The 19,399-nt window shown below is 36.6% G+C and overlaps 1 protein-coding gene across 17 annotated transcripts in view; it reads right to left on the reverse strand.

Annotated features, from left to right (window-relative positions):
* The window catches only part of ERC2 (ELKS/RAB6-interacting/CAST family member 2), a 432,041-nt gene that overhangs the window by 55,781 nt on the left and 356,861 nt on the right, over positions 1-19,399 (reverse strand). For all 17 annotated transcript variants that reach the window (XM_017732424.1, XM_017732423.1, XM_017732425.1 and 14 more), the window contains one exon: positions 3,987-4,177. The gene's annotated coding sequence lies outside the window, so the exon portion shown is untranslated. The remainder of the gene's footprint in view (positions 1-3,986; positions 4,178-19,399) is intronic.

Here is a 19,399-nt window from a genome sequence, read left to right on the forward strand (position 1 = left end):
GCTGAAGATATCAAGCGATGTGAGGCTGAAGAAACATTGCTACTAATCATACATCAATCAAGCTCTCCTATAAAATAAAAATAACAAAATATGTAGTAAAATTAAAAAGGTTTTTTTGTAAAATTGAGCAAGAGAAAACACAACAGCATTCACACTACTTATTTTTTCCCTAACTGACAACGGAGTTGACTATTTTTAGAGCTGGGAGGATAAGGTCTTTAATGTGAGCTTTCACTAACATATGAGTCATATTTACAGTGATTTACTTTTACCCTTCCAATCTATAATCTTGGAAGTATGCTGTTCCCAAATGAAATAGCAATTTTCATGTGATTTGAACTACAAGTCTGTTTTTCTTAGCTTGTTCTTCTATAGCTGATCTTACATTTGACTACTGCCTCCATCAAGATGCTTATTGATCACAACTTTGAGTTGTTGTAACTGCCTTATGCAGGGCTTCCCAAATTACACTGACTGAAATCAAGTGAAGTCATGTAATATAGTTTATCCATAGGTTTACAAAATTTATTCACTTTTTAAGCCCTCTACTCACCTCCCAAGCTTACCACTCCATCAACTCATACCTTTCTGTAGCAATGCTTTTTCCTCCCCCCTCCCACTCAATTTTCCCATTCTGGCTTTCATTCAGACCTCTCTACCTTTCTCTATCATTATGTGGGTTACTATAGTGGGGGTTTTAGCTATTTATCCCAAATTCATAACACTGGTATCTAAAGACCCCCTTTAACACACCAACACACACCCACTTTAAAGCAATTAAGCCAACATCGTGCTAAGCAGTTCCCTACAGCAGTGCACACAGAATCATTAATATGATTACAATCTTTATCAGTTTAACTTCTGTTCACTGGGAAAGGAGAGATATTAATGTTACACAGAGCAAATGGCAGCCCTGCTAAAGCCAGATTATGGCACAGTGAAAGTCCTGTGTCTGGAACCATCAGTGCTGCCAAAGGAACTGCAGCTAAACCATGAGCAACTGGGTACAGACTGCATCCTTCCTACTTCAGAGTCCTCTCCTACTACATAAAAGTTTCCCTTGCAATGAAAATAGACATCAGCAAGGCAGAAAAGGTCTTGTCTTTAAAACCAACCACGTGTTATGAATATAAGTTTCTATTCCCATCTCCACCACCCCCAATTTAACATATTACAAAAGCAGAAATAGTTCACATTTGGATACCAAACTAGGTGATACATCTACTGCCAGAAAAGTAATGTGTAATGAATCACATTATTCCTCCAGTGTTTTAAACAGGTAGAAATAATCATAGAAAAACTGCCAAGGAAATCTACCATTCCAATTTTACACTGTCTGTAGCCCTTCAGACTAAAAATAATGCACAGATGTCATTTTCAAAATTAGCATTTCTATTAAAAAGAAAACCAGACTCATCCTAGTTGATCTTAGACATTGACATATTCACCAGAATAATTCCACTGAGGCAAATAAATGCATTTGCATGAATAAGGGCCTGCACTGCAGGACTTCATAAAAACATACATATGGGGGGAAAAAAGAGAGCCTAGGAATGATGTCAGCAATTTTGACAAACTTTTGTTTTATAACTGTGATGCAATCAATTTAGCTGGATATTCCTGAGTTCAGATCTAATACACACTGCTCTACAGAAGTGCCTGAACAGCACTAACATGTTTAAAGTAATTTCACTTTTTAAGCTTCAAAACACACTATGTTTACCTCTGGTTCATAATAGGTGATGCACTTTTGAACCACAAATTCTTCCTGTCATCTTGCTTAATTATAACACATTCTCTAAAACTTAACTTTTGTTTGAAAAACAGGTTCATAAAATCTCTCAGTTCTACATTCAAACTGTTAAATTAAACTATTAAAAGCCTAAAAAAGTGGGAATTCAAAACAGGTTGTGAGGGGAATTTCGACATGTGTAGCCAAAATGGTGATCCTGAAGGCCCCTACCCCACCCTGGAGATGCTTCTGATGGCAATAAAGGTTCTGATGGCAACACAGGCCAGACCCAGAAGCTGCATCTCCGTGCATGGCCAGAGTTTACCTGCTCACGCAGGGTGCTTCATCTGATGGCTCAGCTTATGCCCAATCCTGTGGGGAGCTGCACAGCTGACCTGAGGAGTTTGACCCACCAGGTGCTCTCAAAGCCAGCCTAATAAACACCAACCAGGAAGGTTTCCAACAAAATTCTTCAAGTTCTATTTCCTTCTCAAATGGCACATGAACAACAGTCATTCCCAGCCTGGCACTGCTCATCCCAAATCCCCTGGTCCCATTCCTTCTTCACCCTAGGACCCAGCAAGGCCTTTTAGCAGAACGTTCCAATCAGTCGGCCACAGGCTGCAATAATTGCTGGGGCAAGGAGAGGGAGATATCAAAGTTCTACCACTGAAGCTCTTTCATTGTACAGAAAATAATTCAAGATTCTTTGGGCCAGAGAAAGAACACAAGAGGGAGCAAGAGTCTGTAGCCTAGTGATTTGGGCACTCAGCTGGGAAAGGGAGTCCTGGGCTCCTGGCCTGTGCTCCATAGAAGGTTCATGCAATTTATCTAACAGCCTTTCAACAATCTAAGTCTTAGCTTGAATCTGGCAATGTTTTCCTTCCTGATCCAAGTCTATAAATAACACTTTGTTTGCAAACATCAACATATCTCTTGTATGCTGTTAATGCTAAACTTTAAATAGAAAACATCAATAAAACTGAAATGTGCCAAAACCTGAAAGCTTATTTCATACTCATTTTCCTTTATAAGTACTTAAAATACAAGAACTTACTTGTGATCAGGTTAAAAATACTATTAAAATGCAAATACATGGTTTTACCTGTGTCAATAATGCTGCTTTGAATCACTAAATTGGAATTTATTTTTTCATCTCATCTTTATCAGGATGAGGTAAGATTTTTAAGAAGTTATAACAATAGTAATAGCCGTCTAACATCTTTATTCTGCTCAGTTTCTGATTCTCACTTAACAGTATTTTCATTTGCTGGTTCTCATTCACTAGCACAACAGTGCAATGTCATGCAGGCGACTTTAAATCCAAGCAACGTTACCCTGAAATTCCCACTCCAACAATTTCATGGACATATTTCTGGTTTTGCTAAACATTCTTTTCATAATAGCTTCATTTTGGGCCTCAGCCTACATAACAGGGTCCCTTTAAATAATATTCCATGCCTTGAAACATATTACAAAAACTGTTATATCAAGGCGAGTTATGCAACGGCTCTCTATGGTTTTAGCATATTTACTCTGTCACGCCATGTGTGAGACTGCAGCCTCCACAACAAAACCTTTACACACTGAAGTCATTATCTCTGTGAAGTCTGCAACTGGCATTTAAAACTTATTGATGGCCTGGGTATTGGTGGCTCAGTAGGCAGCACTCTTGCCGGAGGCCCAGGAGGTCAGGGGTTCACATTCTGCTCAAAGAACAAGTTGGACATATTCCAGGTTTGTGTGTGGGCTGTGCTACACTCCTAAAGGGGCAGTCCTTAGGACAGTGCACGAAACCTTGGCTTTTTGGGGATATCAAAGTCCTCTTGGAAAGGGAAACGGAAGAGTAAGAAGAAAGTTTAACAAGTGAATGAAAACGATCGCACTGGCTGGGGACCCGGATTTGGTTGTGTGCTAGATACAGAAGGGTCCAGCTACAGCACATTGAACAGTTTTAAACAAGCTGCCACATTTAGTTGCTGTGGTCAGCACAAGTTCAAGGGAGAGGTACAGACTCCAGGCATGCTCAGTATTAGCCAACTTCCTCAATCGCAGAGTGACTTTGGGTTCGATTTCACACCACGGAACTGTGAAAAATGCATGTGCAGTTTCAGCAAGTGAGCAGTCTACAAAAAATGCTTTAACACTGGAACAACTTCCACCCATACTATACAATCAATGAAAAAATCTCCAGCCAAATATCCAAGTCAAAACTAGCAACACATATAGAAAATAATAGAAATCAAGATTCGACCTGCTCTGGTGTTAAACTTTGATACTTGAATATCCCAGGTGTCTCCCTCCTCCTCTTCTTCTTTATAGACAGGTAAAGATGGATCTCTTGAAGGAACTGGGGATCACACTCTAGGCAAAGGTTGGACAGGTGATCAATGTACAGCATGAGATTTTGCCGTGGCTATGTGCCTCCAACAGTGACTGGATCATCTGGTTTAGAAAAACAATTCAAAATTGTAATATTTTCTAAAGCACTTGTAAGGGAAAAATTAGCAAAAGGGAGAACATATAATTTTTGTAACATGGAATATATCACAGAAATTCTTTCCATAATTATATATTTAATTTCAAAAATTCATTTATTTCTTATTTAATGTTTAGTTCATTAACTTTTCAATTCCTTGAGAGGATTGCATCCCATTTCCACCAGCAGAATGTGTTCAAAAGTTACTGGTGTGATATAAAATTATTCTTGTAAGTGTCAATATATTTTTTTGGCATCTAGATTTAGACACAACCCTAAAAAGTGCCAGGGCCAGGCCTGGCCCATTCCTTAATCAGGTTTTGGAGCAAGCCAGTATTTATCAGCCAAATGGGATTCTACTCTGTAGAGCTCTTCAGGAGGTAAGCACAGAGGTTAATGTTTGTTAATGAAGATACATCTCCCAACACTCCCTTCTATGTCAATAGAATGAAAGAGCATTTTCTAAAGGACCATTCAGAGAACCTAAATGATACCTTTTCTTCCAGCATTTAGGAACACCATCTTTTATCCACCTTTTACATAGTCCCCTTTTTTTTTTACCATCATGGAAAAACAAATACTGCCCTCCTTCCCAGAAATATCCATTAGTATAATGAACCTTTGGGTTTAAGTTTGGTGAAATCAAGCTGTATTTAAGCAACAGTGTTTACACACAGTAAAAGAGATAATTAATTACAAGAATCATGACATCTTTAGGCTGTCACACAATTGATGTATAAGCAATGAGCTGCTTAAATGAAACAAGATATTGATGGCATTATTTCAAGTTCAGAAACAGAGGAACTCCTAACATAATCCCAGAGCAAATTTGCAAAGAATTATGAGTTCATTTTGTCACTAAAATATGAAAAGAAGCTATTTCAAGGAACGAAGGATGTCCTCTTAACCTGCAACAACAAATTTGTTTGTTTTTTTCTCTTCTCAGTAAGAAAGCAATTAGGATTTTTTCCAATAAAAATATCCTTGTCCACATATAAACACTCCTGGTAATCATGTAATTACCTTACCCAATCAGATTAAATTGCTGTCAGTTGAGTTCCCACTGTTGATTAACTTTTGTGTACTCTAAACCTAAATGAAGTCTTTGGTAAAGTCACTTAGTCATTTACAAAGGTGTCTCTATGATTCCAAAAAGGGTAACAGCAATATATTCTTTGCTATAATCATCAAATATCCAAGGTCAAGGATAGATCACAGTGGACCCCTTTTTTAAAACCCAAAGAAACACAGAATTAAACTACGTTGCTTATTTTGGTGTTTCTTGCCATGACTTCTAAATGTAATAGTAACCTTTGACCCTCCCACATTAAACACCATAATTATGTAATTAAAACTAATTATGCAATTTAACATACATATTTTTGTCCTACAACAGGCAGGTCAATTACCTCACTCATTGACCTTGGAAGCTTTCACAGTTTAAACAAAACAATGAGGCTTTCAATTAATTTTAAAGTACAAACAGAGAAGGAGCACCAGAACCGCAAGTCTTCACACTGATACTGCATAGAGGGATCACTTACGAACCTCTTCATTTTGGATTCCATAGATTAAATCCCTTGATAAAAGCTGTTAAACATCCTTCTTCTATGTTGCTATCATTAGGAATGTTAACACATTTGTGAACAAATCATATATACACATTACTTGTTAAATGCAAGGAAGGAGGCCAAATACATTTTCTTTGCCCCACTTCTTTTCTTCAGGGTTGTTTCCTCTGCTTCCTCCCATACTTCACTGGCTCTATCCCTGTTTCACCTCCTCTTTCTGAAGTCTTTTTCTTTCCCCTGTTTTCTCCATTATCTCCTCCATTCCATTTCTAGCTGTAAAATTTATCATTGTATCAAACTGCTGTAGCTGTTGTCTTTTCCAGTTTCCAGCTGCATCCCTAACCCCATTCACGGAGTTTCTCAGCAGATCTTGGCACCGGGTGGCTCCTGATGATGATGATCCAGCAAGACTGAGGGAACTTGGGACTGCAGAAAGCTACAGCTGAAGCAAACATGGTACATGCTCTAAAATGAATTTTCCAGTGAGGGAAGTTTGGTACAAGTGAGAGACACTTTATGAAATTGTTGAAATATGTTTCACCTCAATAGTATCTTTTTTCTCTTTAAACACTTAGGTAAGCTCTATAGACTGCACTGAAGGTTTTCTAAATTGTACAAGAGAGACTCATGCAATATTGCATTGTGTCCAAACAACTTCTTCTTCAAAGAATAAAATTAGCATCATAATTCAACCCCATTTTTATTTTTCAGTAAACTAAATCCCATTCTCTAAAGAACAATTCTTAACACAGTATAAGCCCAGGAGCTCTGCATTAAAAAGGATCATGTTCTGCTATCCTGTTTTTTTCAATTGCTGTATTGACCACAAATAGATCCAGCAAAGTTAACAGGCTTAGGTGTGAAGTAAAGGGACAGACCACATATATATACAAATACTACATATATATATATATATACACACACATGCCATATATATTTATATGCATACATACATACATATACACTAATCAAGCTTTAAGTTGCTTTCTCTAAACCTCGTTTCATGTGGGGATCAGAAAATAGCTACTGGAAAAACATATACAAAAATCTTTCCTGACTTCTTAAAAGTATAGCAAAAATATCTACAGTGCATTTTGTGCTTTGGTGCTGTTTCTAACACCATTTTTGGAGTCCTTTCAGTTTTCTGCTTTGCTTAGGTGTGAAGTAAAGGGACAGACCACATATATATACAAATACTACATATATATATATATATATACACACACATGCCATATATATTTATATGCATACATACATACATATACACTAATCAAGCTTTAAGTTGCTTTCTCTAAACCTCGTTTCATGTGGGGATCAGAAAATAGCTACTGGAAAAACATATACAAAAATCTTTCCTGACTTCTTAAAAGTATAGCAAAAATATCTACAGTGCATTTTGTGCTTTGGTGCTGTTTCTAACACCATTTTTGGAGTCCTTTCAGTTTTCTGCTTTAATTAGGCCTGACTTGCACAAGGAGCATGAAAAGATTTCAGTAAACCCTTGACATAATGGAAACAAGGAGCACTGAACTCTGAATGAGGAGTTACAACAGGAAAGAAACAATTTAAGATGGTAGCAGGCCTTATTGCAACATTAAACCTCAAATTGGATCTGATTTACACAAAGTAAACCAATATATTGAAATAGTGCCCCAAACTTCTGGACAAAAGTTTGAAGGAAAATAATACAGTGCATGTGTAGAAATTCTGTCCAAGGAGGGGAGGAGATTATTCCTTATATTCTCATTTAACAAAAAGGTTCCTTCTGTTTTGAACGGAACATTAAAATTCTAATTCAGCTCATAGAGCATCCCAAACAGGGCAGCAAAAGAATCTGTGAAGGAGCCCAAATATGGTGCTATTGAAACAGAGTGGATTAGAGGAATTGGGATAGAATCCTACAAGTGGCTAAGTAGCAGCAGGAGGTCAGCTTCACAAACAGCAGGATGCTGTTCTTGCCAGACGTGAGTGACATAATACAGGCAAAACAATCAAGATTTTAGCTGATAAATGTATGCCTTAGGAAAAGGCCTTGCTGTACAACTTTCATAAGCAACAAATATTTAAGCAAATTCTGTAGACCTCATTTACACAGGAGAGCATTTTTTTCTTATACAAACATGACACGTTAACCATGTAGAACAGAATTCTTTGTAACATAAAGACAATAATTTTAAGAGCCTAAGTGTAGAAAACACAGGAGTCTTTACTGAATTATTCAGTAAATGGATTAAACAAAAAGCTTTCATAGTTTGATGCAGCTTTAATTCTGTCCCAAGCAATTCTATGTACATTAGAACAATACACGTGAAAATAGCTCCAAATACTAGGATATCCAGAATGAATATCAGAACCCATGCAGCCCCACTGGTTATTCATAAATTGCATATATCAGTAGTATTAGACAAGTTTCAAGGCTCTGAAGGGGACAGTTGCATTTTTAAGGAGACACTGAGATATTAAAGTAAGATGATCAACAAATCATTTTGGTTTCTAAATTTTATGGTGTTATAGTAAATCAGACTTTAATGCTAAACATCTATTTTTCACTTATACTACTTTAAAAATATCTTTTAAAAGGCTGAGATTCCCCTTATTTTCCATTTTATGCTATGAGCAATTAAAAGAAACTTTATTCAATTGCTTTTTAGCTAGGGAATTGCCAAACATCATGTGTAAAACATTCATCTGTCTACACCAAATTCTTCCCTGTCCTGCACAAAACATCCTTTTGGGCTAAATACTTTAGCAAGTCTGAAATAAATTGTAATTATGAGGTCAGATTCCAGCCTGGAGTAGAGACCACAGTTCACCATGACTCTCAGAACATTGTGAAATAAGAACTTCTACATGGTGCAGTTGACTGTTTTCATTCAGATATCAGATTAAGAGGCAGTTGGGCCTTTGAGAACATGAGCTACAGTGATTAAGGAAGCAGGACAGAGAGAAGGCCAACCAGAAGCACAAGGGCACAGAATTCCCCTGCCATGGCTTGGGCAACCCCATACGGACACCATGGCATTGACAGAAGACACCTGAGGGCACTGTACTCCCTGACCTTTCTCCACCATGATCAGATCCCATGATCTGATCACAAAGGGGGCATTTCACATCATGGCACCATGAGAGAGGATGTCTGCACTTTGATAAGTTGATGGACGTGGGTAATCTACGGTCACTCCTGCTGGAGAAACACCAGATTACAGAGCAGACCAAGCTTTTGCTATCTGGCTCCAGTCTATGGATCTTGTAACAAGCTGGCCATCTGTGATCTTAATGTGTATGATTTCTGGGGAACTTTCATAAAACCATGTGATCAGGAATTTGAAATGATGTAGAGACAGCCATGGCACTCAGCAGCTCCTGCTCTGGGCCCCTGCTCCTCCCTGCTGCTTCTCCCTTACCTGCAGTGTTGTGCTGTTACCAAAACCCAGAGTCATCTTGCTCTCATCACTACAGGCAGTGGGACTTATTTACATGCACGGATGTGCTGCATATTTATAGCTTGTTTGGTACAGAGCAGAGCAGCTCAGTAAGAGCTGATTAAGACATTGTGCTGAGCGAAAAACTGGATGCCTTGTGAGTATCTGTGTTTTGGCCTTTCCCCAAATGTCTTCCCCCAACAAGTGAGAGAGGACAGCTGGAGCAGATGAACTTTCTGTACCCAAGAGACTGTTTTTCTTTCCTTTGAAGGTATTACTTGCCTGTTATTACATTTACATAAAGGATCTTTGTTCTTTCCCATATATAGTAAATTGCACTCCCGTATGTGAACATTGTGTAGCCGTTTCCCCCCAAATACAAAACAGAATTATCTTCAGTGTCATTCAAGCCTGTCTCTTACCCCCATTACAAAGAATTGATGCAAATCTATTTTTGTTTGGTCTGGTTTATGCTGACAGCAATTAATTCTAAAGCCTCAGCATAAAGACATACAAGAAACACATATGTTTTTAATCTACAAGCAAGTTATCCAATTATTTTAGGTAAACTTTATGATCACAACCATCCTTACCAACTCTGATATGATAGGCTATTTTCTTCTTAATGGCTTAAGACTAATATACACTGCTACAGGGAGTATACTCTTCAACATTCCTCATGTTTTACCTCCTGATCTTGAAATAATAATATAGTCAATGAGCACATTTTGTTTATACTTGTTAGCAAAAAGCCACCAAAAGCATGCTGGGAAATAATATTCCATGCCTTAGGACTCAAACAAGTTCTCTTTATAAATAGAGCTTGTGTAAATCACAGACAAAGTTGACAAATTTCATGGATTAGTCATGGTGAAAATATCAGATTTCATGGTATAAAACAGATTAATAGGAAAATCATATTACAATTCTGATTACCCAAATTCTGCATCTTGTTTAAGAATGAAACGAAAATAGTGATAATTCTGGAGTCTGTTCACTTAATTACACTTGCACTGATTTGCGTACAGAGGGTAAAGGTTCCTCATTAACCTTGTAAAAACTCTGAAATCTATATTTAGCTCCACTGGAATAAGAACATCACAAGTTATAGAGATTATATACTGAACTATTTCTAGAGATTGTACACTGAAGCTATTTCAGTGAATTTTTCCATCAAATTATGCTAGTATGAAATTATTTTGTCACCTTGTAGAAAAAAAATTAAGGAAGAAACAGATTTGAAATTAAGGTTGTTATTTTCACAATTATTTGTATTTGGAGCACCTACTCAAAAATTAGGGAAATAATACCCAAAAGAAGTTCCACTTTAACAGAATACCTCATTATTCCTGTAAAAATATAAAATTCATAACTGTGAAGAACAACATTTGGAGTCAAGCTAAACTATCAGTTTTCACATAAAACTTCATGGCTTTTAAGTCTTTCGTGATGATGTAATTTAAAGTGAGGCCTTATTTAAAAGAGAGGTTACACATAACCATGTGATTCAAAGAGACTTGTTGACTACATAACGATTTGGCTTGATGCCTCCGTGTCCTCTACTGAGCTGCACAGACCACTTGTCATCCTTGCATCTGAAGACAGCCAATTTGTCAGACATTTGCTTTAATTCTTTTTCTTTGTCTTCTTTACAATATCCTTCATATGCATCCTGGTCATCAATATCATATATCTGACTGGAGGATGGAAATTCATTTGTGTTTCCGTCTTATTTTCTTTGCATGCAATACTCCTGGGTCTTATAGGATGTGCTTAATAAGAACCACATTATTCTGCTAAAGGAAGTCCTTGAGCAGACTTTGAGAAGCAGTATGGCAAATTAGTTTCAGAACGTGGAAGGTCACGTTGGAAATAAAAAGCTGCAGTTATCCACAGCATTTTCTGCAGTCAGAAAGTAAGAAAAAGAGGTCTAACCTTCAAGAAAGGATTTGTTTGATGTTTTTCCTTTAGCAAGCTGCACTAATTTATGCACAAACAGTAAAGTGTTGGACATAAGCTGAAACTAAGAAAAATTAGCTTTTAGTTAAATTCACGTTTGTAACAAATGAACAATCACACTTCTCTTCCAACTGCATTTAAACGTTTTTGTTTCCATAAACAGGATGTTATTTGCAACAAATTCGATACCATTCAAATATTTAAATTTAAAAGTGTGCTTGAGTTTGAACATAAATAGCCCTCTGCTTGGGAATGCCAGGTTTATAGGTGTCCTTGCAACCTTAATTCTGCCCCCTGGTGTCTATAAATTATGGCTATTTCTAACTAATGATCACACGTTATTTTTCACTCCAGGGTCTGTGTCACTCTGCTCACAGCACAAATGTTCCTTACAGAGTGCAGTTGCTCCCAGCACTACCAAAGTTTTAAAAATCCTGCTATTGCTAAGCATCTCCCTGAAACTATAGTGCTGTTTGCTTCCTGGGCTTCCTGTGCTGCTCACCACTATATCTGGATCTCTCTAGAGCACTAACAATCCACTTTCTTCTTTGTGATAGGAGAAGAGCATTATTATCTGTGTGGGAAAAGATGGTGCACAGACACTGGGCACAGTTTCAAAAGTATTTGTTGCAGATGTCTCAGTCATTTGCTCTGATGTATTAGGCTTACTTGTGTAAAGTTCTTCAGATTTTATAGTCCTTTTCATTTTTAAAACAGTTGCATAGAGTTATATTTGACACGTCTCTATAAAACAAAATTTTATTTTTCATTTTCCTCACTTTTTAGATGTGAAAAATTACTGTTTTCTGGCAGCCCAGAAAACTGCCAGCGATGGCCTAAAGCTCAGAACCACTCCTGGTGCTTCAGCACTGGTTTTGCTCCTGATGACCAGACACTCTTCCTGTCGTCATGGCAGAGTTTTTATCTCTCTTAAGTTGCTGAGGGTGCTCTCTGCATCTCAGACAGGCCCTGGCTGAATTAAGTAGAAGTTCATGCAATAGCGGTATTTTGGCCTACACAATTTTTTAGCACATAATAAATCTGAAGCAAGAGATGGGGCTAAGTTGCCCAATAACATAATTGCTTGTCTCTCGCACAGTTACTGTCCCATTTAAAATGCAGCTCAAGAACGGAGTCAGTACAACAGGGAGCAAGCATGGAACAGCAGCAAGGTGCTACAGAAAAGGCAGTAAATGGGTGTGTAACTGAAAAGCCCTGTAACATGTACCCAAAAGGACACCTTAAAAAAAAAAATTCTATGAGCTACTTGAAATCTGGCACTTTCCAACTTCCAGACTTTCTATTTACATGTCAATACCCATTTAAGGAAACCATTGTGTTGTCTTGCAATATGTATTTGCTGTATTAAAAGACAAAAGTTACAGATGACTTTAATGATTGCTTGTGAGTATCAGAAGCAAAGTCTGAGTTTTTAACACAGACAGTTCAAATACACACCATTTAAAATAAACCTGCTATTAGGGATCACTTCAAATCAGTGTTTTGAAATTCTGTTAACTTACATACCTGAGCAAATGAAGGCATTTTGATTTGCTTTGTTTATTGTTAATGCACACTGGAGCATAAATCCATCACTTGCTCTCTGAACAAAATCTGGGTGCCCTCTGGAGTTGTCATGCAAACTGAAACATAGTGAAAATAGGGTTTCTGACCCTTTAAACCTACCAGCTTTTCTTCCCTACTTTGAAAGAGATCTGATCCAAAAATCAGCTGGACTTCTAAGGAGCCTTTTTGCTGATTTCCCAGGGCAGCTTGGAGCAGTGTAAGCAATCCATATGGTCAGCTTAAAAATACCAGATCTGCTCTTTGTTTTTACCCTCTGGCTCTCAATCACACTCACAGACCTCAATGAATTTCTTGAGATCTAACATCAGTAAATTAAAATCAGCTACAAAATTTAATTAAATAAATTTATTCACAGAAGCAATGAATGCATCATTAAGACACAATAATAGTCTCAGTCAAGCCTATCAAAAACTTTTTATTTTCTTTGGCAAGACCAGATTAAAACTGAAATACTATGAAAAATCCAATTTACTCTCCAGTAGTGATCTTATATGTCTTGTGTTGTACTTCATTCTCCTCAGTCATGAAAAATATTACAGCCAGGTTTTGGTTGTTAGTACTTTGGGGTGCAAGAATTGCAAAAGACATGTTTGATTTTCTATTGACCCTGAAATGAGAAAAAAAACCCACAAGGTTTCCTAACAATTCTAAACTCACCCCCCCCAAAATAACAACAAAAATCCCAAACAGAAAAAAACCCAACCAAACCAAACCAAACCAAATTTGGTCTACATTTGGTCAAAACTTTGACATAATAATCTGTTCCCCATCTTCTCATGTACTGAAAGAAATAAGTAATCCATATTTGTAAAGTGTTTTAATGACCCTGGACGAAAATTACAGAAATGCAAAGCAAGTATGATTGTTGTTCTGATGACGAAAATGCCTTGTTCCACTCACCATGTTCACTGCCTAAAGTCACACAGTGGGTAGCCTGTTATTACTAAAGGAATAAACTTTTTCATCAAACACTCTTTATAAAAATATTTCCCTGGAAATGTAACACAGCATGCAGCAAGACTACTACAATTTTCCATCAACTATGAGTACATGCAGCATAGGTACTGTTCTGAGATAATTTCACTCGAGCTTTTTGGCAATAGCTCCTCTCAAGGAAACCTACATTAACCAGAAATTTAGAGTCTGTTATCCCCAGGCCAGCTTCATTGGAATTTTTAATATGGCACTGTCTATTCAACAGTTGTGTGTAAAATGCCAATAAACTGGCCAGAAAAGAGCTGAAGGGCTAATTGCCTTTTAACTCCACTGTGATGATAAAGTCACGTAGAAAGAAAGGAAAAACTCCCACTGCTTTAACAAGTTTATCTGACTGCCACTTTAACATTCTCTGTCTGCATGCACTTTAGTGCATTCACCAATAAAAGGATAAAAGCATTCAAAATCCTGTACCCCCAATAACTAAGAAGTCCAGATTCAAAACGTCTGCTCTGCTGGAATCAGCCCATTAGGTCAGCCAGCTTTTTGCCTGGTACTTGAATTTCAACCATACAGTATGTACCAGGAAAAAATTTCCTTTTGATGCAAAAGATTATAAATCCTTAGGAAACTGGAGTGAGAGAAGAAAAGGAAGGATGCCATTTTGAAATAGTAATAAAAAGCAGAAACTGCTTCTCACAGATGCAGGGTGAAATAGTGCCAATCAAGTCAGTGGTGAAATTCCCATTGACCTTAAAAGATCAAGGAATTAAAATACAATACAGGAAAATATAGCATAATTTATAAGCTGGATAAACATGTAATTTTCACTTCTTCTCTATTCCTTCAACTACATTTTATTTCTTTCAACACTTTCCTTTTCAAAAATCCAGTTTTATAAACATGATTTCTTTCATCTGAACAAGAATTTCTACCTAACTCTGCCTTTCTCCACTTTCTTCATAGTGTAAATGCTTATTAATCCATGCTTAAGAGAAGACTTTGAATAACATCACTTATGGAAGTCAGTACTATACCCAAAAGGTGCATTTTCCTCTGCCAGCTGAGTGATAACCATCCTTGTTCTCCTTGACCCCAGAAAATGAGATGGTTATTAAAAGACATTTCATAGAATGATTGAAATGAAGAAACTAGTGGTCATTTAAATTTTTTGGTAGACCTGTATTTTTACTTTCACCAGAGAAGGAACACAGTCAGCTCTGATACTGAACTGACCTGTTCCACTTAATAAAATAAAAGCAGAAGTAGAGGTATTGTGATTGCCAGCTGCAAACCACGGAGTGTTGTTTTTTTCTATTAAAAATCTCTCCCATGTTTTTCTTATTGTAACCTGGAAAGAGTACAAAATCCGAAATCCAATGGAATTTCTATCGAAAAGAATACTGTTAACACTGCAAGTTCCTCAAGTACTCACCCAAGCAAATGTTATATCATATTACAGTAAAATTTAAAAGCAGAAGTTCAAACTAAAAATGAAGTGTCCTTCAAAACAGACTCATGTGCATCAGAGCCTATGCATTAATGCACTTATTTCCATAGAGCTCTGCATTTCCCTTCTCCATCACTTTGTAATTTGTTCCAGATTTTGTTATTTCTTTCACATTTGAAGGTACATTGTTCCACATTTGAGTGATGAAAGACTGAACCGGATGGAAGTACAGTAAAATGTTAGAGGGAGAATGAAAACAAGAATGAAGTTAAATTTTCAATTTATAAGGTAGTAACAAATGAAAGAAATAAACAAATAAACATCTCGTAACAAATAAAGAAAATGTAGTGCCCGGGGAGACCCAGAGTGGTCATGCTCACAGTACAAAATAAACAATTTCGCTATCCTTCCAAATTTAAAATGCCAATACCAAAGAGAAGCAATGAACTTCTCCCTAACAATACACTACTTTTAGGTTGTCACTGCAGTTCAGGGGTATTCTTAAAGCTTAGATCTTTCTTACTAGATTAGAAGGCAGAGTAAACTAAAAGATCAAGCTAATCTAGGATAAACTTCTTTTCCACAGTTCAAAGGCATTGGCCTTTCCACAGGTTCAATTGCAGGTTTCTTTGAAGATGTGCCCTAAAGTTCATTAAAGAAATTTCACTGGCTTGAACTGATTTCAGCATTAAAAAGATAATGTGAGAGCTTCATTGCCATAAAGAACCTGACAGATTGACTTTGAAGCTTTTTAGGTAGTATTAGATTAATTTTTTTATTCTTGCACTAAAAGCCTTCTTTATTTAAAAATATGTTTATGTTTCAATCCTTTAAAATACTTTAAAAAGTAATGAAAAAAACCCTTAGAAACACAGATTTTTAAAAATCCAGTTAAAAAAATTATTACTTAATTATTTCTACATAAAACATCACTGATGTTTTTCCTCTCATGGACTGTACTTAACAGTATTTCCAGGTGGTACTGCACATAGTGCTTAAGCAGCATCTAATCTGTGCTTAGAGTTTTGAAAAGAATCATATGGCAAGAACAACTGCAGGCTTTAACAATGTAAGATTTAGACAGATGTACATAGCCTTTGTCTTAATAACAGGTGCTCCAGAGCCTGTGACAATAATAATGTGAAGAGGAAAACATTGCTTAAGATTTTCTCAACCTCTGCTGAAGTCCAGAGAGACATATTTTCTGATTTTACTCCAGAATTACAGTTGATGGTTAAGATAAACCTTACATAAGGATAAATGCTCATCTCCTTATTCAGAAAAAAGACCAAACCTACAAACATAACTTGCACACTTATGGAATAGCTCACAGTGTATTACACTTTTATACCTCTTTTAGTGCACAATGTTGCAGTGGTGACATGAAAACAATGAATGCACAGATGTCCCAAATCAAGGGCAAGCACCTTGGCATCAGTTTTCCAAAGAACCAGATACTCTAACTTTCTAGAAGAGAAGCTGTGGTTCCTGGTTACTTCAGACTGCTGCACCAGACTCACAAAAAAGGGTTCTTGAATTCCCTTCCATTCCATCATGTTTACTCTATGTACTACCTTACTGACCAGATTCTGTCAAATAAAACCTCATCGTGGAGTATGACATCCATTGTTTCGTAAACACTGCCCATGCATGGACTGTGTCTTCCTGGACAATAAATTCTACATATTTAGATAAACTAAATACTTCCATTGCCTCAAAAAGTTGCTGACAAGAAAAGTCAGATATTCTGACGGTACACTATTCTATGTTTAAGTTTTTATACCTTGAACCTTTATGAGAAAATCCTAAACAGAGAACTGTCATAGGTACTAAGGTTTATTTGCAACATGTCATCCTCAGCTTTATGATTTATCCTCTGTTACTGTTTCTCTTCACAAAAGCACACAGCTTGTCTCTTTTAGCCTATTTCTTTTATTTAAGTCACTTTTCTGAGTTCAAGATTTTATCTTGTAGATTAAAAAAAAAAAACAGTGACAGAACTCTTTGCCAATGTTGACACATTTAGGTTCTGTAGTAAAAACTGTCAGGCCATGCAGCTCACTCAAGGAAACAGTGTCTTAGTAGAACAGTGCAATTGATTACAAAATAATTATTATATATATTACAAGCTGACTGATACAGGTGTACATACTGAAGATCACACACATTACAGCTTTTGCTAATTAGCAAATCCCTACCTGTATACTTAACCTCTTGCAGGGATGAACAAGTAAATATTTTACTGCTTAAAAAGATATTGAGGAAGATATTGATCTTTCTTTCTTCCAGCCACCTACCTTAATGTTACCTGCATAACACAATTAAAGCCTAGACACCCATCACATTTTTTATCTTGCATATAATCAACTTTGTATATTCTCCACACACAGAAAAAGCTGCTATGGTATAACAACATTATCAGCTTACAAGTTGAAACAAGTAAAATGCAAAAAGTTCCAGAACTAAGATCATCTCTTCATCTTGAATTTTGAACCTTATTAGGTATTAGCCATGATACAGCCCTTAATTCTGCATATTTTGTTTTTTCCCCAGGACTCCTGCCTCAATCAGTACACAGAAGGAGTATCAGGCCCATGACCAACTAGCCAAGATATTTGATCCATCTTATCTTCAGATTGGTCAAATGAATGTTGCTCAGAACCAAATGTCAAACAAACCCATTCATTCAGTCAGGCTGTGCTAGGGCATCCTTTATTGTGACATTGTTACATCCATTTACCTGACCCAGTGTCCGCAGCTTGGTCCACTCACACTTACCCTCATCTCTCCAGACTCTCTTCAGTTTCTACCATTAGGGATTTTGCTCTGCCAGTTCCAATATTCCCTCCATCTTCAATCCTTTTTTTTCTCCAATCCCCATCTCCCCACCCTCTCCTGCAGAGTTTAGCGGTTCCCATTTTCCTCCTTGTCTCCTGAACCCCCAACCATCATACCCACCTGTTTGCACAGGTACCTCAGCTCTATCTTACCCCATAGCTGACTTATCCTTTCTTTCCTGTGCAGATATATTCCCTAAGAATCTCATGGAAAGCAGAATTCTACTACACTAAACAAATTTAACAAACATTTTCTTGGACAAAAAAAAGTACATCCAATTAATACTACCCAAACTGCTAACACTCAGGACACTGTCTTGAAGCAACTGGATCAGTAAATCTTTTAAAACAAGTATTATTTACAAGTCTGTTGGGTGGTTTTTTCCCCTTTATTCTCTGTGTTAGAAATATCTGAGGCTTTCCAGCTAAGCACCTGGAACCATTTGCACAGAGTATAAACTCTTCAGACAGATACCTCACTTGGCAAGTGTCCCAAGTAATTTTATAAAATTATCAGCTAAAAGAAAGGATTTCTTTATGGGAAAGGTCAGACAACCTTTAAAAGAAGAAAGGATAACTAGGCAGGACTGTAAACTGGGAATATATAATGCAGATAAATAAACCCCATAGTACTGCTTTACTGTAATGACTTATTCAATGTCTTTCTTTTTGCTGTCAGAAAGGAAATTCTGAAGTGCTGCAATTATAAAATAAAAAGATGTGGAAAATCCTGTTTAATAATTATGTTAAAGTAGCTGAAAAACTCTTAAAAACTCAGCAGAACAACAATATAATTAAAATTCTTCTTATTAAGAAATTGTATTGACAAATAGTTTTTTATGTATTTATATATTTTTCACATCTTGATTTAAATTGTTATGTATTTATACAATTTTGATATCCTTCTTCCTAAGAATGATAGAAATAAAAAAATATTGCATCCATATATTCAATAGAAGAAAACCAAATATATAACACTTTCAAGCTACTGTATTGCCAGCTCATTAAATACATTTAAATCTATCATAATAATGTTTTTTCTTTTAAAATTTTGTACAACATTAGTGCCCATGGTGAAATCAGGGACTCAATTTGTCACAAACCAGGTCAATACAAATAGATAAATACCAAGTAACTTAGGTACAGGTGTTCATAACTCAACTTCAAAATGGAAATATAATTGCTCCTCCTTACAATTTACTTTGTGAAGCTTAAATTTATTAAAAAGAGAAAAAATTAGTAGCAGCAATTAACACCAGACACTGATTATGCTTGAAGGTGCAATCAAAGTCCTCTCAGAGGAACATAGTGCATAAACTACATACATAACACCTAAAAAGAATGAGCTGCTGGAACAACACCCTCACGCTTCAGCAGAGAAGGTAAAACCTGCTTTTATGGTTTGATGTAAAAGGTAATGGTTGAC

The sequence above is a fragment of the Corvus brachyrhynchos genome, unplaced genomic scaffold (assembly GCF_000691975.1).
Source record: "Corvus brachyrhynchos isolate BGI_N302 unplaced genomic scaffold, ASM69197v1 scaffold4, whole genome shotgun sequence".
Lineage (NCBI taxonomy): Eukaryota > Metazoa > Chordata > Aves > Passeriformes > Corvidae > Corvus > Corvus brachyrhynchos.